The following is a 20169-nucleotide window of genomic DNA, read 5'->3' as shown; positions in this document are numbered from 1 at the left end:
TTTTATTGCTTTATACGATCTTATTTTTTTTAAGGGAAATGAAGAAAAGTAATGAGAGTAATTACATTTCTAGAATCTTTTCTATTTACCTATATAATTATATTTTCTGCATACTTTATTTTTTTTCCTGTGGATTTGTTACTTTCTGGTGTGATTCTTCAGCATAGAGGTCTTCCCTTAGTATTTCCCCTAATGCATGTTGGACAGCAACAAATTCTCTCAACACTTTATTTCACTGTCATTTATTTTTTTTAATGTTTTTTATTTATTTCTAGGAGAGAGAGAGAGACAGCGTGAGCAGGGGACGGTCAGAGAGAGAGGGAGTCACAGACTGAAACAGGCTCCAGGCTCTGAGCTGGCAGCCAGCACAGAGCCCGATGCGAGGCTTGAAGCCACAAACCGCGAGATCATGACCTAAGCGAAAGTCGGATGCTTAACCGACTAAGCCACCCAGGCGCCCCTTCACTGTTATTTTTGAAGGATGGTTTTGCTAAATACAGAATCCTTAGTTGAGAGCTTTTTTGTTTCTTTAAATTCCATGGTTTCGTTTCCTGGCCTCATTGTTTCTGATAGGATGCCAGCTGTTAATCATGTCATTGTTCCCTTGTATGTGATGAGTTATTTTTCTCTTCCTCTTTTTAGGTGTTTTTTTTTTTTTTTTTTTGTGGTCTATCAGCATTTTGATTGTGGTATGTCTTGGTATTGATCTATTTATTTATGTTGGATTTGCTGGGCTTCTTGTATAGGTAAATTAATATTTTTCTTCAAATGAATTTGTAGGCATTATTTCCTAACCTTTTTTTCTGCATTTTTTTCAGTCCCTGATGCTCTTTCCTCTTCTTATGGAATTCTCATTTTATATATATATGTTAATATGTATTTTATTATATGTATAAGTTAATATAATATAATATAATAATAACATATATTTTATATATATAAGTTAATATGCTTTACATCTTCCTGCAGAATCTGACATTCTGTTCATTTCTCTTTATTTTTTCTTTCTATTCTTCAGAGTGGATATTTCGTCATTGATCTTCAGGTTCATTACTTCTGTCATCTGTCATCTCAAGTCTGCTGTTGAGCCCCTCTAGTGAGTTTATTTCAATAATCATACTTTTCAACATGAGAATTTCCATTTTTAAAAGCAATTTTTGTCTCTCTTTTCAGTCATCTGAGTCATTGCCATCATACCTTTCATTGAGTTCTTTAAAGATGCTTTTCTTTTAGTTCTGTGAACATATTTATTATAACTCATTTGAGGTTTTTGACTGCCAAATCTAATATCAGGAGACACCCAGAGACATACTCTGTTTGATGTTTTTCTTCTTGAGAAAGGGTCACAGGTTTGTGGGGTTTTTGGGGTTTTTTTGCTTGTATTCTAATTTTTTGTTGAATACAGGGCATTTTAGGTAATATTTTGAAGCAACTCTGTATTTTGACTTTTGGAGGCTGAGGTTTTTTTTTCTGTTTGTTTAGTAACTTGTCTGGTCTAAATTTGTGACGTCTGTTTCCCCTACATTATGTTGTTCTGCTGATTTTATTTTTTTAAACCTGGCTTTCTGTGTCTGTATACCTTAGTGTTCAACCAGGTATTGGTCAGAAGTTGTGTTCAAACAGTTTGAACTAATACAGCTATGCTAAATATTAATATGACTAGTACTGCTGATGATCTATGTGATTATGAGGGAGTACATTCAGACACAGGTCATTTTTAAGTTGGCCCTGGCTTTTATTTTGCACCAGGCTCTCTTGCCACGTGCATAACCATATCTCTGTTGGCCAAGGGTGTTTGGGTGGCATGGACTTCCTTCAGTGTCCAATGCACAGTCTTAATTTAACCTGCGCTAGTAAGTAGTTTATCAAGCTCCTACAAGGCTGTTTCAGCTTCCAGAACTCCTGTAAAATCCTCAGCTAGTCTGCCAGTTGTTGCTTGCCACATAGAGTTCTGCAGCCTCAGGGTCCAGGTGCCGCTGGCCCTCACTGTTAACACAGAAGTCTCCACTTAGCTGACAGTGTAGCACATCAGCAGATTAACCTCAAGTAGTGGTGGTGAACCTGCTCTTTTCACAGTCTGGCTCCTACAGTGACAAAGATGGGAGGAGATGGGAGCCAAAGCCAAAGGTACTTTGGGAGTAGCCATAGGTAGATTCATGTTCTTCTTATCCAGAGTTTAGCTGTTTTCCCGAATAAACACTTTCAGTTTGTTGAATGGTTTTGATTGAAATCCAAATCACTGAAATGGTTGTTGGCTGTTTTGTGAAGAAGATTTATCAACCAGCTCATTTCCTCATGCTGTTTTTTTGTTTTGTTTTGTTTTGTTTTTGGTTCTGTGTGGAACTCTTTTCTTAGGAGGACAAGACTTGACCCATACTTCTTTAATATCACTCATAATCCTTTGCACAATATTAGTCATTTATTTGTCCTCTAGATATACTTGTTGACTGAAATTCCCTGATTTTCTTTTAGCGTCAAATTATAAAGCATTTGGGGTTTTGGAATCCCAAGACCTATGCAATTTCTTGCCTTTTCTGTCCTTTTGATGAGTGGAAGAAACTGCTTACTATTCACTCAACAAGTGTTTATTGATTACCTGCCATGTTCCAGCTATTATGTAAGGTTTTGGGGGCATTAAGATGACTAAGACATAATCTCTGATCTCAGGGAGGTCTTTGTCTAGTGCAGGAGATTGGAATACAAATAGCTGATTATAATACAGTGAAGTAACTAAATTGATATGGATAAATAGGTGACATTATGGAGGAACTCACAATGACAATTAACTCAGAATGGATTAGATGAAAAGAAAAAGGGATGCATCTAGGAAAGACTTTTAGAAGGAAGTAGTGACTGAGTTGAATATAAAAATGAGTGAAAGGGGAGATTAGGAGGTTGCATTCCACAGAGGGGTCCATGTGAGGTGAGCAAATGTGTGGTATGTTCAATGAACTGCAAGTGGTTTAGTTTTGTTAGGGTATAAGTACAAATCAGGGAGTTGTGAGAGATGAGAATGGAAGGATAAAGAGGGTCCAGAATGTGAATTGTTTTGTGTACTATACTAATAAGCTTGAATTAACCTTTATTGACCAGTTTTTTCAAAACTGTTGAGTGGGAAGCACTTTAGGATTCTGCCAAGATTTGATTTGAATGTTTTTTAACTACATCTTCAACTATTTTAAAAGGTACAATAAAAGATAAATATATCCAAATGTGCTATAAACTGGATTTAAAAACATTAGAGACATCCAGCATATTAACTAATATGGAAATAAAAATCTAATATGTCTTCAATATAAAATCTTCTGAATTAAAATTTTTATATTTAATATACACAAATAAAAGACCTAGTATGTTTTAAATATTGGAAGTCTATAAGATTTAATTTGAAGATATTTACTAAAATTCTTTGAATACTGCTGTTTTAGATTTGGTAATTCTGTAGAGTATGGAATTGGGGCTGGCAATAAGCAGTTGTTGAATATATTTTTGAGTATTGCATAAACTTGCGTGGAAAGGCATGGGATTTCAGTAATTCTGGGTTATTTCTTAAAGTGGAGGCTTTAACTTCAAGCCTCATTTTCTTTTATATTTGGTCACTGTTTTCTGATGTGCAAAGAGGAGACTTCCCTCCTCCTTTGGTTGTCAGGTAGACTTGAGGTGTCTTTTTTTTTCAATTGACATTTTCCCTGTAGTTATAGTTTATGTATGTTGTAAAATAACAAAGGTACAGGAAATGCACAGACATAAAATCACACCTATCACCCACAGATCATCTTACTTAATATTTTAGTGTTTATCTTTTCTGTTTTTCATGTATATATGGTTATATAAGTATGCTTTACACAAAATAAGGATTATATAACAGAGTATTTTGTAGTGTGTTTTCTACTTCTGTAACAAATATCTCCTGATGTTATTAAGTACTCTTTTATAACTTTTTCTTTTTTCTTTTTTTTTTTTTTTTGTTTAAAGAAAAATTTAACTGTGATATTTTGCTCTAGCATTTACTTTTAGGAAAGTTTTTTTTTCTTAATAGTTCATAATAAGAGCTAAATTTATACATATATATATATATATTTAATGTTTGTTCCTGAGAGAGAGAGAGTGTGTGAGCAGGGAGGGTCAGAGAGAGAGGGAGACACAGAATCTGAAGCAGGCTCCAGGCTCTGAGCTGTCAGCATAGAGCCTGAAGCAGGGCTCGAACCCACAAACTCTGAGATCAAGACCTGAGCTGAAGTTGGATGCTTAACCAACTGAGCCACCCTGGTGCCCCAAGAACTATTTTTAAAAACAGCTTTTTTGAATGTAATTGATAAATAACAAATAGTACATTTTTAAAATTAAAGTTTTGATATATATATATACTTGCAAAACTATCATAGTTAAAATAGTAACTATATTACCCCCAAAAGTTTTCTTATGCCCCTTTCTGATCTTTCCCTTTTGCTCCTGCCCCCTCCTACTGCTCACTTCCTGTTTCCAGGTAACCACTGTTATGCTTCCTGGCGTTACGATCGGTTTGCATTTCCTGGAATTTTATATAAATGAAATAATATAAAATGTACTTTTTTGTCTAGATTTTTTAAACTCAGCATAATTATTTTGAGATTCATTTATGGTAAGGAAATAATTTTTATTGAATATTGTTCCATTGTATGGATATATTATAGTTTGTTTATCCATTCACCGCTTGATGGACCTGTGTTTGGGTCTTACAAAAAAAGCTGCTGTAAACATTTGTGTAGAAGTCTTTGTATAGACATGCTCTCATTTCTGTTAGGTGAATACTTAACAATGAAATGGCTGGATTATATGGTAAGTGTCAATTTCTTAAAAAACTTAATCAAATGATTTCCCAAAATGATTTTCCCATTTTATATTTCTGCCAGTTTATGAAACTTTGAATTCTCCTCCATTCTAGACAGTACTTTGTAATATTAGCCTTTTAAGTTTTAACCATTTTAATAGGTGACTAGTAGTTTTACATTGTGTTCTTTAAAAAAAAAACATTAAAAAAAATTATTTAAGGGAGAGAGAGAGAGAGAGCGCGAGAGCGAGCGAGCTCCAGCAGGGGAGGGGCAGCGCAGAGTCCCTGTGCTGGTGGAGAGCTGATGTGGGGCTTGAACTCAAAAACTGTGAGATAATGACCTGAACTAAAATCAAGAGTCATGCCTAACTGAGCCACCCAGGTGCCCCTGCACTGTGTTCTTAATTTGCATGTCATTAATAACTAATGGTATTTAACATCTTTTCAAATGTTTATTTAACCATTTGTGTATCTTCTTTGGCATGGTGTCTATTCAAATCTTTCAGCCAGTTTTATGTTAAATTGAGTTGTTTTTTTATTTTTCAGAATTCTTTATGTATTTTGGATGCAAGCCCTTTATCAGTATCATAGATTGATATATATTTATATGTAAGATATATATAGTATGTTTTCATTTATATAATATATATGTATATAAATTATTCCTCCAATCTTGTTTTCATTTTCATTACGGTGTCTTTTAATTTTTTTTAATGTTAATTTAGTTTTGAGTGGGAAAGAGACAGAGCATGAGTGGGGGAAGGACAGAGAGAGAGGGAGACACAGAATCCGAAGGAGGCTGCAGGCTCTGAGCTATCAGCCCAGAGCTCCATGGAGGGCTCAAAACCAACAGATTGGAAGACATGAACTAAGCTGAAGTAGAGTGCTTAACTATCTGAGCCACTCAGAAGACCCCATTATGGTGTCTTTTAAATACATAAGTTCTTTTGATTTAAAATTAACTTGTTAATTTTAATAATAATTAACCAATTTAAAGAACTCTTTACCTAACCCATGACTAAAATTTCCTCCTGTATTTTCTCCAAGAGTTTTAAAGTTTTATGTTTTGTGTTTATATATACATTTTGAGTCAACTTTTTGTGCATGGTGTGAGGTGCAACTTGAAATTGTTTTTGCATATGTCCCAGGACTATTTGTTGAAAAGATTATCTTGTCTCCATTGAACTGACTTTTTGCATTTTTGTCAATCAGTTGGCCATATTTGTTTGAATCTGTTTCTGAACTTTACTCTTTTTAATTGATTTTTGTGTCTGTGCTGACACCAGTGCCACACAATTTTGATTTTTGTTGGATTTAATAAGTTATGAAATCACGTAGTTCAGGTTCTCCAACTTTTTTTTTTAAAGTTGTTTTGGCTATTCCAGGTCTTTTTGTTTCCATATAAATTTTAGAATTAGCTTGGTAATATCTATAAAGTCCACTGAGCTTTTAAATGGCGTTGCATTGAATTTGAGAGAAATTAACATCTTAGCAATACCTTAACAATGGGGTTATTATCTGATCCATTAATATGGTATAACTTTCTATTAAACATACTTTTTAGGAAATACCCTGTTTTCTAAACAGCACTATGATGAAGCACCATGAAGTCAGGGACCTAATTTTATCTTCCATTTCTACCTGGCCTTTGGGAGTACTCAGTAAATGTTTACTGAATGATAAATTAAGGCAGTCCCTGAACACAAATGTTGATACACATCTCTGATTAGTTTCTTAGAATTAATTCCTACATGTGGAATTGCTAGGTCAAAGATTATATTCATTTTTCAGGCTTTTGGTTACCAGACTGTCCCCAGTATTTTTTTTTTTCAGGCAGAAAACAGTTATAAGATAACTGTTATAAGGCATGTATAATTGATTAGCAAACAGTGTTCTTGGTGACATCCTTCTTCATTTTTGAAATTACATTGTAAGCCTGTGGGAAAGTAGGATTCATATCACAGAAAATTTGTGGTTCACCTTTGTCATTAAGTTTACTGCAATTGGGAGTTATGAAAAGGACCCAAAAGGTGAGGATTATTGTTTTTTTCTTTGAGAAACTTACAGTTTCTTTAGAAAGGCAAGTTTACATAATTATAAAGCATTAGAGGGGAAAAGTGCAGATGTGATAGAATACAGAATAAATATCCTGAGGTAAGCACAAGGAAGGCAGAAACCAGTGGAACAGAAAGATGGGCAGAGCATTATGTTTACTTTTATTATTATTTTTTTAATGTTTATTTATTTTTGAGAGAGAGAGAGAGAGCGAGTGTGTGAGTAGGGGAGGGACACAGAGAGAGGGAGTCACAGAATCTGAAGCAGGCTCCAGACTCTGAGCTATCAGCACAGAGCCCAACATGGACAGGCTATGAGATCATGACCTGAGCTGAAGTTGGATGCTTAACTGACTGAGCCGCTCAGGTATTTAGACTGTAAGGTTTTAGGTTTGACTCTGACCTTGATTTGTGGATTAATTGAAGAGATTTAAGAATGTATTTTAATTTGGCCTAACTATATGAACGCAGTTGCAAAGGCAAGAGTAAATAATGTGTATGAGGGATTGTAAAGCAGACTTAATTGGCTCTAGCAAAGGAGTGTTATAAGGCAGCAAAAAGAAATGTTTGCATTTGTATAGACAGTTGGCTAATGTAGGGCTGTGAGTTTGGCTGAGAAGTTTAGATTTGATCCAGTAAATAGGAAGGATTATAATAGTAGTTACAGTGATGAACACAGTATATGAGAAAGATTGTCGTGGTGGATATTTGTAGGCTATGTAAGGATGAGGAAAGACCAAAATCTGGCACATGTTTAGGAGACTTTTCTTAAAAGAAATCAAGGGTAAAATATTTGAGGTTTTGCCCTAAAGAGTGATGGTTCTAGAAGAAGAATGATTAAAATCAAGAGACAGATGAAGAATCAGCAAGATTAATAATTCATTATTAATGGAAGTTGAGGAGTGAGTTGTGTACTAAGAAATAAAGAGATGATAGTGGTAACTTTTTTTTTTAAAGGAGACAGATGGAAATTTTAAGTTAATGAGTTTAATTCTTGCGTTCAGCTTCCATTGTGGATGGGACATGTGAGTAGAGTGGGAGTTATGAGCTGTGTTCGGAATGTGGGTGTAAATTTGAATGTCATTCAAATAGGTGTAAAGAAAATGAAGTGTGAGAGAAGCAACTTCACTTAATTTAGAGAGACGCAGCAGTGGATCAGATTTCTCGTGGCGACTGGGAGAACGGGAACAAATATGGAGAGAGAGGTCAAAGAGCTACGAGATGATCATAGTGCTGTAGATGCTAAGGGAGAAGAATATTTCAGAGATGCATAAAGGTGATTGTGTGCAAACTGCATTATTAACCTTTGTGTGTACAGTGTTTAGGACGGTTTAGTAAACAAACTCTTGATGAAAGATGATTGTGAATTCTGTTAACTATTGGATTAATCAAGATGGACATTTTTAATGTAATATTATTGAGAAGAAAGGAGTAATGACAAAATTATTTTCATAGTTCATAAACCATGTGTCAATACTCTCATATAAAGGGACTGCCATTCTTACAAATTTCACCCCAGATTTCAAAAGTAGTTTATTTTTACATCATATAAAAAAAAACACTAATAATTTTAGCTTAATTGAAGGGAATAATATAATAAATACCTTATAGTTTGTAGTTGCTTTAGCCTGTATCTCATGATGATTTAAAAAAAAAATTTTTTTTTTAATGTTTTATTTATTTCTAGGAGAGAGAGAGAGAGACACCGTGAGCAGGGGAGGGTCAGAGAGAGAGGGAGTCACAGACTGAAATGGGCTCCAGGCTCTGAGCTGGCAGTCAGCACAGAGCCCGACGTGGGGCTCAAACCCACGAACCGCGAGATCATGACCTAAGCGAAAGTCGGACGCTTAATCGACTAAGCCACCCAGGCGCCCCCATGATGATGTTTTTTAAAGGTTGGGTTTTTTTTTTTCTGTCCTCAATTTTCTTTTCTTTCTTTTTTTTTTTCTTTTTTCTTTTTTTTGTTAAAGGATTTTATTTTTTTAAAGTAATGTCTATAACCCATGTGGGCTTGAACTCACAGCCCTAAGATCAAGAGTCGTGTTCTCCACGGACTGAGCCAGCCAGGCACCCCTTTTTTTCTTTGTTAAAAATTCAGTTTATTTAAACAAGAAAACCAGGTCACCCATTTTTCTCACTCTTCATCTCCCACCTCTGGCAACCACCAATCTATTAGTTTGGAGTGTTTGTGTGGGGGAGGGAGACTTGTTTCACTTACTCGTTTATCTCTGTCTGACTTACTTCACTTAGCATGATGCCCTTGAGGTCTGTCCCTGTTATCACAAATGGCAAGATTTCATTCTTTTTTTAATGGCTGAATAATATTCCATATGTGTTCCATATGTGTGTGTGTGTCTGTGTCGCAATTTTCTTACCCATTCATCCATTGATGGACCCATAGGTTGTTCCTGTATCTTGGCTATTGTAAATAATGCTGCAGCAAATGTGGGGGTGCATATATCTTTTCAAGTTAATGTTTTTATTTTCTTCAGATAAATACTCAGAATGGAATTGCTGGATCATACAGTAGTCTATTTTTAATTTTTGAAAAGCCTCTATTACCTTGTTTTTCCAAATGGATCATTGTACCTTTTATTCTACCTCAACATATGATCTTGGACTTTTCTATTTTCTAAACCAGTTTTATTACATTTCTGGTGTAAAAATATTTTCCAAGCTAAGTTATATAATTTAAAAAGCCTTACCACAAGGTGTCATTGTAACATGTAAAAAGAATTTCCATATAAGCATGTGTACTACCGATTTTTACATTTCCTTATATTTTTAAATATATTTTTTTGTTCCTTATTTTGCAGTTATCTTTTAGGGTATATTGTGAATATCTTATACTAAAGGGAAAAATAGAGTAGTCGTGTTCTTGAGTTCTCATATTTTTGCAAAAACATATGCTTTCCACCCACGAATTTCTTAAGAGTATGTTGCTATAGAGATGATTGTTTGAAGGAAAGAATGAGGAGTTACAGGAGGTGGACATTTAAAGAACAAAATACTTTTTTTTATGTCTTTGTTCCTGACAGAGCAAGCTTTAGTGTTTACCCCTTTGCTGATGAAATCTCTGTGGAAGAAAGGTAGATATTTTGAGTGTTGTACTATGATGGTATTTGCATTTACTAAGATACTATTGGAAAGGTTCCTGTGCTTGATTCTTTTTTTACATGGAGGATTAGTACTTGTAATCTTTGAAGCAACCTTTCTTCTACTTTCACTGGATTCCATTTTACTTTTTTTTTTCTTTCCTGATTTTCTGGTTGGCCTTTTAACTAATAACATTAAAGTAGCTTTTATTTTTATTTTTTTGAGGGAGAGGAGTGTCCATGTCTAACTACTAATTTCTGTTACTTTTACCTCCAGATTTATTTTCAAGATCATTCTCTGTTGACTACCTGCTACCACTGTTTTAGTTCAGATCTTTATCATTACTTTCCCAGCCTTTTGATTTTATTTTCTCTAGGATTCCCCCATCGCCCAATCACCCAGTTTATTCTACACACCTTGGATAATTCTATACACCTTGTATATTCTACATAACTAGTTATTTTTCTGAAGTACAAATCCGAAACTACCCTATACTCTCTCTCATCTGTCTACAAGCTTAAAACTTTTCATTGGCTCTTCTAGATGCCAGGATAAACTCCAGTCTCCTGCACATTTCATTCAAGGCCCTGCCCTACCTTTCCAGGCTCATCTGCTCCCCACCTCTCTATCCTTTACCCACAAAGTTCTTTTCCATCTCCATGCCTTCATACTTGATGTTTCTTCTCTGCTTTTTTTTGGTCTCAGAATCACCCTCTTTGTGAAGTCACCCATTATCCCCACTGTTCCCCACTCCCTGTCTTTCCACCCCCATTAACCCTGTTTGTTCTCTGTATTTAAGAGTCTCTTCTGGTTTGCCTCCCTCTCTAGCTCTTTTTTTTTTCCTTCCTTTCCCCCTGGTCGTCTGTAAAGTATCTCAAATTCCACATACGAGTGAAAACATGAGATCTGTCTTTCTCTGATTTATTTCACTTAGCAAAATACTCTCCAGTTCCATCCACATTGTTACAAATGGCAAGATTTCATTCTTTTTCATTGCTGAGTTTATAGCAGCACCACCAACAATAGCCAAATTATGGAAAGAGCCCAAATACCCATCAACTGATGAATGGATAAAGATAAGGTTTTAAAATTAACCTCTGTGTCTTGAAGATGGTTTTTATTTATTTACCTTTTCTGGCTCTGAAAAATTTCATACTTTATGGTAGAAAAAGATAGGGAAGAGAATGTTTATGTTAACTTGAGCAAAAATGTCACTTGAACTCTTTTTTTTAAAGTTATTTTTAGGGGCTCCTGGGTGGCTCAGTCGGTTAGGTGTCCGACTTTGGTTCAGGTCATGATTTCGCAGCTTGTGGGTTCGAGCCGTGCGTCAGGCTCTGTGCTGACAGCTAGCTCAGAGCCTGGGGCCTGCTTCGGATTCTGTGTCTCCCTCTCTCTCTGCCCTTCCCCTGCTCATGCTGCCTCTCTCTCTGTCTCTCAGAAATAAATAAAACATTAAAGAAATTAAAAAAAAGTTATTTTTAATGTTTGTTTTTGATAGAACACAAGAGGAGGAGAGAGAGACACACACACAAATCTGAAGCAGGCTTCAGGCTCCAAGCTGTCAGCACAGAACCCATAGCGGGGCTCAAACCCACAGTCCATGAGATCATGACCTGAGCTGGAGTCGGTCGCCCAACCAACTGAGCCACCCAGGCACCCCGTCAGTTGACCTCTTAATCAATTTTTTTTCTTTTTTCAATTTTTTCCTTTATTTAACTTTTTAGACTAAGGCATAAATCTCATGGAAATAATTCAGATTTATTTTAAAAATAAATAATTTCCAGGATATGTTGTCAGATAAGTAGACAGCCTTCCTTTTGTGTTATAAGATAAGCCACATGGTAGCTTTATCTATTTCAAAATATGATAGGGGTCTATGAGCAAAGAAGCCTCTACAGCTCACACAAAGGTATTAAGTGCTCATAAATCTTTTGGCAAGTCCCATGTTATATGCAGGAGAGCCTACACTAAGAAATATTAAAATGAATTTGAAGTAAGGTTTAGGCAACAGTCATCTTTGTTTTTCAGATCACAACTTTGCAAAGACTTTTATAACTTATTTCTAAGTATTTGGAGTTAACTGGCTACTAAATCCTATTTTCTAGAATTCTTTTGTATGAAATTAAGCTGTGTGGAAGGAGACAGTGCAATTAGAAGAATAGAATAACATTCTAATTCAAAGTGCTTGGTGGTTGATTGCTAACCACTCTAATACATATCTTCCTCCCTTCCTCTTTCCTTGCCCTCCCGTTTCATTCTAAATCACAGTTATGGGGCCTGGCACCTTACCAGGGTTTTGAAGGGTCTGTTCCCAGCTGCACTTCAGGTTTTGGCAGGGTGTCAAGTTGTGACATTTTTTTTTTGTATATAAGACACCCTGGGATGGCCATCCAGAGTCTGTTTGGGTGACTAGTGTAGTATTCTCTCTGGGTTTTAAAGACCTTAATTTGTAATGTTTTGTTATAAGTGAAGTAATGCCTCATGTAGTTCTCCTTAGACTTTTAATATTTTTTTAAAAAGGCATTCACTTTGGGGGCATGTTGTATTTAAAGAATTGTTTTGAAATGTTCAAAGGCATAGCATGTGCTTTTTAAGGGCATGTGTTTTGGAAGATTTCCATGAGCATTAGCAGCTGTGCTTTTAGAGTGTTTGGAATTTCCATCCTTTTGAGCAGACATTGTACCACTGCTTAAGAAATATAGCTCTATGCAAAAGAATGCCATAGGTAGATCTGTAGAGCTGGAACTAGTCAAAAGAAGTCGTAGGAAGGATATGTGGTTACTGTTGTATGGTAGTCATAGTTGCAAGGAGAGGAAGATGAGGTATTTGGAGAAGAGTTGTGCTTTTAAAAAACTACCTTTCACAGAGACTAGTTCATCTAGTAAGTGTTCCCTGATTAATAGACTGATCAAAATAATTTGTTAAACCTTCCTTTTTTAAAAGCTTGGTTTGGGGGGTGCCTGGGTGGCTCAGTCAGTTAAGTGTCTGACTTGGGCTCAGGTCATGATTTCACGGTTCATGAGCTCCGAGCCTGAAGCCTGCTTTGGATTCTGTGTCTCCTTCTCTGCTTCTCCTCAACTTGGGCTCTCTCTGTCTCTCTCAAAAATAAATGAACATAAAAAAAATCTTTTTTTAAAAAAAAAGTTTGGTTTGAACCATGTGCATAAAATATTTGCATTGTAGGGGCATCTGGGTGGCTCAGTTGGTTAAGCGGCCAAATTTGACTCAGGTCATGATCTCACAGTTTGTGAGTTTAAGCACTGTTGTTGGGCTCTGCACTAACAGCTCATAGCCTGGATCCTGCTTCTGATTCTGTGTCTTCCTCTCTCTCTGCCCCTCCCCTGCTTGCACTCTGTCTCTCTCTGTCTCTCAAAATGGAATAAACATTAAAAAATTTTTTTTCAGTGTTTAAAAAATTTGCATTGTGATTTTATTTGGTAAACCTTGTACAGTAAGAATTGTTTTATTATATACTTTGAGTGCCTAATAACGTTTATATATTCTGTAAGTAATTGATACCTGTATATTGACTGATTGAATCAGAAAAAATTGTGGTATGAATTTAAAATTGTGATAGAAATTTTGTGTTTGGGTACGAATAATAGACTGAAGAGAAAGCCAGTATATTAATTACCTGTAGCTGTTGTAACATATTACCACATTCTGGGTGGCTTAAAACAACAAAAATTTGTTCTTTCACAGCTTGGAGACTAGAAGACTGAAATCAAGGTCTGCACTGTCTCCAGAGGCTCTAGGGAAGAATCCTTTCCTTCTTCTAGCCTTTTTTTTTTTCTAAATAGTTTACTGCCAAGTTGGTTTCCATATAATACCCAGTGCTCATCCCCACAAGTGCCCTCCTCCATGCCCATCAGCCCCGTTTTCTCCTCTTCACCCCATTCTGCCCTCAGTTTGTTCTCGGCATTCAAGAGTCTCTAATGGTTTACCTCCCTACCTCTCCCCCACTATTTTTCCCCTTCTTTTTCCCCATGGTCCTCTGTTAAGTTCCTTCTAATCCTCCTATACATGCAAACATATGGTATCTGTCCTTCTCTGCCTGACAGATTTTGCTCAGCATAACACCCTCAAGTTCCATCCACGTTGCTACACATGGCCAGATATCATTCTTTCTCATTGCCATGTAGTATTCCATTGTATAGATAAACCACATCTTGATCCATTTGTCCGTTGATGGACACTTACGCTCTTTCCATGTTTTGGTTACTGTTGAGAGTGCTTCTATGAACATTGGGGTACATGTTCCCCTTGGGTAAATTCCTGGCAGTGCTATTGCTGGGTCATAAGGGAGTTGTTAAATTTTTGAGGAACCTCCATACTGTTTTCCAGAGGGGCTCACCAGTTTACATTCCCACCAACAGTGTAGGAGGGTACCCGTTTCTCCACATCCTCGCCAGCATCTAGAGTCCTCTGATTTGCTCATTTTAGCCACTCTGACCGGCATGAGGTGGTGTCTCTGTGGTTTTGATTTGTATTTCCCTGATGAGGAGGGATGCTGAGCATCGTTTCATGTGTCTGTTGACCATCTGGATGTCGTCTTTGGAGAAGTGTCTGTTCATATCTTCTGCCCATTTCTTCACTGGATTGTTTTTCGGGTGTGGAGTTTGGTGAGTTCCTTATAGATTTTGGATACTAGCCCTTTATCTGATATGTCATTTGCAACTATCTTTTCCCATTCCGTCAGTTGCCTATTAGTTTTATGGATTGTTTCCTTTGCCGTGCAGGAGCTTTTTATCTTGATGAGGTCCCAGTACATTTTTGCTCTTGATTCCCTTGCCTTTGGGGGTGTGTCAAGTAAGAAATTGCTGCGGTGGAGGTCAAGGAGGTTGTTTCCTGCTTTCTCCTCTAGGGTTTTTTTTTTTTTTTTTTTATGTTTTTTATTTCTGAGAGAGAGAGAGACAGCATGAGCAGGGGAGGGTCAGAGAGAGAGGGAGACACAAAATCGGAAACAGGCTCCAGGCTCTGAGCTAGCTGTCAGCACAGAGCCCAACGCGGGGCCCGAACCCACAAACCGCGAAATCGTGACCTGAGCCGAAGTTGGACGCTTAACTGACTGAGCCACCCGGGTGCCCCTCTCCTCTAGGGTTTTGATGGTTTCCTGTCTTACGTTCAAATCCTTTATCCATTTTGAGTTTACTTTTGTGTATGGTGTGAGAAAATGATCTAGTGTCATGCTTCTGCATGTTGCTGTCCGGTTCTCGCAGCACCATCTGTTAAAGAGGCTGTCTTTTTTCCATTGGATATTCTTTCCTGCTTTGTCAAAGATTAGTTGGCTGTACACTTTTGGGTCCACTTCTGAGTTCTCTATTGTATTCCATTGGTCTATGTGTCTGTTTTTGTGCCAATACTATACTGTCTTGATGATGACAGCTTTGTAGTAGAGGCTTAAGTCTGGGATGGTGATACCTCCCGTTTTGGTTTTATTCTTCAGTATTACTTTAGCTATTCGGGGTATTTTGTGGTTCCATGCAAATTTTAGGATAGTTTGTTCTAGTTTTGAGAAGTATGCTGGTGCAATTTTGATTGGGATTGCATTGAATGTGTAGATTGCTTTGGGTAGTAATGACATTTTAACTATATTTATTCTTCCAACCCATGAGCATGGAATGTTTTTCAGTTTCTTTGTGTCTTCTTCAATTTCCTTCATAAGTTTTCTATAGCTTTCATCATATAGATCTTTTATATCTTTGGTTAGGTTTATTCCTAGGTATTTTATGCTTTTTTGTGCAGTTGTGAATGGGATCAGTTTCTTGATTTCTCTTTCTGTTGCTTCATTATTGGTGTATAAAAATGCAACCAATTTCTGTACGTTGATTTTGTATCCTGCAACTTGGCTGAATTCATGGATCAGTTCTAGTAGGCTTCTGGTGGAGTCTGTCGGGTTTTCTATTTAGAGTATCATGTTGTCTGCGAAAAGTGAGAGTTGACTTCTTCTTTGCCAATTCTGATGCCTTTTATTTCCTTTTGTTCTCTGATGGCTGGTGCTAGGACTTCCAGCACTATGTTAAACAACATTGGTGAGAGTGGACATCCCTGTCGTGTTCCTGATCTCAAGGGGAAAGCTCTCAGTTTTTCCCTGTTGAGGATGATGTTAGCTGAGGGCTTCTCATAGATGGCTTTTATGATGTTGAAGTAAGTTCCTTCTATCCCAACTTTCTCGAGGGTCTTTATTAAGAAGCGATGCTGTATTTTGTCAAATGTGTTTTCTGCATCTATTGACAGGATCATATGGGTTTTATCTTTTCTTTTGTTGATGTGATGAATCACATTGATTGATTTGTGAATATTGAACCAGTCCTGTAACCTAGGAATGAATTCCACTTAATTTTGGTGGATAATTCTTTTTATGTGTTGTTGAATTCGATTTGCAAGTATCTTGTTGAGGATTTTTGCATCTGTATTCATGAAGGATATTGGCCTGTAGTTCTCTTTTTTGGCTGGATCTCTGTCTTGGGAATCAAGGTAATGCTGGCTTCATAAAATGAGTCTAGTTTTCCTTCAGTTTCTAATTTTTGGATAGCTTGAGAAGAATGGGTATTAATTCTGTTTTAAACATCTGGAAGAATTCCCCCAGGAAAGCCATCTGGCCCAGGGCTCTTATTTGTTGGGAAATTTTTGATAATTGATTCGATTTCTTCACTAGTTATGTGTTTGTTCAGATTTTCTGTCTCTTCCCGTGTGAATTTTGGTAGTGAATATGTGTTTAGGAATTTGTCCATTTCTTCTAAGTTGTCCAGCTTGTTGGCATATATTTTTTCATAGTATTCCCTGATAATTGCTTGTATTTTTGAGGGGTTGTTTGTAATAAGTCCATTTCCATTCATGATTTTGTGTATTTGAGTGCTCTCTTCTTTTTGAGAAGCCTGGCTAGAGGTTTGTCAATCTTGTTTATTTTTTCGAAAAACCAACTCTTGGTTTCATTGATCTGTTCATTGTTTCTTTGGTTTCTATATTATTTATTTCTGCTCCGATTTTTATTATTTTCTCTTCTCCTACTAGGTTTGGGGTGTTCTTGTTGCTCTCCCTCTAGTTCCTTTAGGTGAGCTGTTAGATTTTGCACTTGCACTTTTTCTAATTTCTTCAAATAGGCCTGGAGTGCAATGTACTTTTTTTTTTTTAATGTTTTATTTATTTCCAGGAGAGAGAGAGAGAGAGAGACAGCGTTAGCAGGGGAGGGTCAGAGAGAGAGGGAGTCACAGACTGAAACAGGCTCCAGGCTCTGAGCTGGCAGTCAGCACAGAGCCCGACGCGGGGCTCGAACCCACGAACCGCGAGATCATGACCTAAGTGAAAGTCGGACGCTTAACCGACTAAGCCACCCAGGCGCCCCAGGAGTGCAATGTACTTTCTTCTTAGCACTGCCTTTGCTGCATCCCATTGAGTTAGGATTATTGTATTTTTGTTTTCATTTGTTTCCATATGTTTTTTAATTTCTTCTCTAATTGCCTGATTGGCCCATTCGTTCTTTAGTAGGGTGTTCTTTAACCTCTATGTTTTTGGAGGCTTTCCAGACTTCTTCCTGTGATTGATTTCTGGTTTCATAGCATTGTGATCTGAAAGTATACATGGTATGATCTTAATTCTTTTATATTTATTGAGGGCTGCTTTATGTCCCAGTATGTGATCTGTCTTGGAGTATGTGCCATGTGCACTTGAGAAGAAAGTGAATTCCTTGGCCTCAGGATGTAGAGTTCTAAATATATCTGTCAGATCCATCTGGTCCAGTGTGTCATTCAAGTTCATTGTTTCTTTAGTGATTCTGTCTAGTTGATCTATCCATTGCTGTGAAAGGAGTATTAAAGTCCCCTGCTATTAGCATATTCTTATCTATAAGATTGTTTCAGTTTGTGATTAATTGTTTTATATATTTAGGTGCTCCCATATTCAGTCTGTAGACATTTATAATTGTTAGTTCTTCCTGATGGATAGACCCTGTAATTATATGTAATGCCCTTCTTCAGCCCTTGTTATCCTCTTTGATTTAAAGTCCAGTTTGTCCGATATAAGTATAGCTACTCCAGCTTTCTTTTGACTTCCAGTAGCATGATACATATTACTCCATCCCCTTATTTTTAATCTGAAGGTGTCCTCCAGTCTAAAATGTGTTTCTTGTAGACAGCAAATAGATGGATTTTGTTTTTTTATCCATTCTGCTACCCTATGTCTTTTGATTGGAGCATTCAGCCCATTTACATTCAGTGTTATTATTGAAATATATGGGTTTAGAGTCATTGTGTCGTTTGTGGGATTCATGCTTATGGTGGTGTCTCTGGTATCTTGGGTTCCTTGCAACAGTTTCACTCAGAGAGTCCCCCTCAGGATTCTTGTAGGGCTGGTTTAGTGGTGACAAATTCTTTCAATTTTTGTTTATTTGGAAAGACTTTTATCTCTCCCTCTATTCTGAATGACAGGCTTGCCGGATAGAGGATTCTTGGCTGAATATTTTTTCTGTTCATCACATTGAAGATTTCCTGCCATTCCTTTCTGGCCTGCCAAGTTTTAGTAGATAGGTCTGTCACCACTCTAATAGGATTCCCTTTGTATGTTAGGGCCCTTTTCTCCCTAGCTGCTTTCAAAATTCTCTTTTTGTCTTTATATTTTGCCAGTTTCACTATGATATGTCGTGCAGAAGATCGATTCAAGTTATGTCTGAGGGGAGTTCTCTGTGTCTTGAATTTCAACATCTACTTCCCTCCCCAGGTTGGGGAAGTTCTCTGCTATAATTTTTTCCAGGACTCCTTCAGCAGCTTTCTCTTTCTCTTTTCTTCTGGGATTCCTATGTTATTGATATTGTTTTGTTTGATTGTATTGCTGAGCTCTCTAACTCCTTCTTTCATGTTCCTGGATCAGTTTATCTCTATCTCAGTTTCTTCTTTTTCTATAATTGTGTTTTCTAAATCACTTATTCTCCTTTCTGCCTCTTCAATCTGTGCATTGGATGCCTCCATTTTATTATGTTTCTCATTTATAGCATTTTTGAAAATTCATCATAACTATTTTTCAGCTCCATAGTGTTTGTAGCAGTTGTTTCTCCGATGTCTTCTATGCTTTTTTCAAGCCCAGCGATTAATTTTATGACTATTGTTCTAAATTCTTGTTCAGTATGTTGTTTATATCTGTTTTGAGCAGTTCTTTAGCTGTCAGTTCTTCATGGAATTTCTTTGGAGGAGAGTTCTTCCGTTTTGTCATTTTGGTTTTTTTATCTCTTGTTAATTTTAAAAGCTTGTTTACACTTTGCCTCTGCAAGTTCTGCTGTATTAAAGAGGCCTCTGACTGTTCAGGGCCTGTCCATTAGGGTAGTGTTCTTTGAATGGTGTCTCTTGGTTTCTCTTGTTGAGAGTTTGGTTATTTTGTTTCCCTACTCGTAGCAGTATTTGGGACTCTTCACCATGTGTACTTTGGCTTGTTTCTTGAGGTAGCTCTGGAAAAAGAAAACAGACAACCTCAGAGGGAACAAAGGTACACACACGCACAGACAAAACCAATAAATATGCAAACCCAGGCTCAGGTAAAAACAACAACAAAATAGCTCTCTAGTGGGGATAGGCCTTGTTTGGTATAGGCAGCTCTGTCCTCCACTGTGTCCAGCTGGCTGCTCCCTGAGGCTCCGCCTTGGTGGTTGTGGGGAGAAAAATGGCGTCACCCCAGTCCCTTCTCAACCAAGCATTGCAAATCACTCCTTTGGGTCCGATCTTCCTGTGCTGAGGATGTAGCCAAGGTGGGCTGAGTTCTGTGCCCCATGCCGCACCTCGTTTCCAGGTCCCAGTCCATGGGCTTTGTTTATACCGCTGAAACAGTTCCACAGTTTGCTGCTTCCCTGCTGCCGGGGGTTGAGTCGGGGGTGGGGGGAAAGGGGAAGTGTCGCAGCCTCAGATCCACAGGAGTCCAGCAGCTATATAGCCTGGGATCTGAGGCCTCCGTGCCCCCTGTGCGTGCAGGGAATGTAGCAGGTTCAGGCCCGCCGCCGCCACTTTCCTTCTAGATTTTTGTGGCTTCAGGCATGCCTTGGCTGGGGCAACATCTCTGCCTTTTTGGTCACTCTGCCTCCTCCTTTTTAGTCTCAAAATGTCCTCTGCCTCACTCTTACAAGGATACATGTGATTGCATTTAGGGCCCACCCACAAAACCCAGGATAAACTCCTTTAACAATCCTTAATTTAATCAGTCCTTTGCTATATAGGTAACTTTCATAGG

The 20169-nt window shown here is 37.3% G+C and overlaps 1 protein-coding gene across 6 annotated transcripts in view; it reads left to right on the top strand.

Annotated features, from left to right (window-relative positions):
- The window catches only part of CEP83 (centrosomal protein 83), a 152023-nt gene that overhangs the window by 11930 nt on the left and 119924 nt on the right, over positions 1 to 20169 (top strand). For 5 of the 6 annotated variants that reach the window (XR_005529160.1, XR_005529159.1, XM_039236628.1 and 2 more), the window contains exon 2: positions 1019 to 1096. The exons of the other annotated variant lie outside the window; for it this stretch is intronic. The gene's annotated coding sequence lies outside the window, so the exon portion shown is untranslated. The remainder of the gene's footprint in view (positions 1 to 1018; positions 1097 to 20169) is intronic. 6 annotated transcript variants of the gene reach the window in all.

The sequence above is a fragment of the Hyaena hyaena genome, unplaced genomic scaffold, assembly GCF_003009895.1.
Source record: "Hyaena hyaena isolate Hyena2069 unplaced genomic scaffold, ASM300989v1 scaffold_113, whole genome shotgun sequence".
Classification (NCBI taxonomy): domain Eukaryota; kingdom Metazoa; phylum Chordata; class Mammalia; order Carnivora; family Hyaenidae; genus Hyaena; species Hyaena hyaena.
The sequence above is the reverse complement of the archived record's forward strand: the minus strand, read 5'-3'. Positions and strand labels throughout refer to the sequence as shown.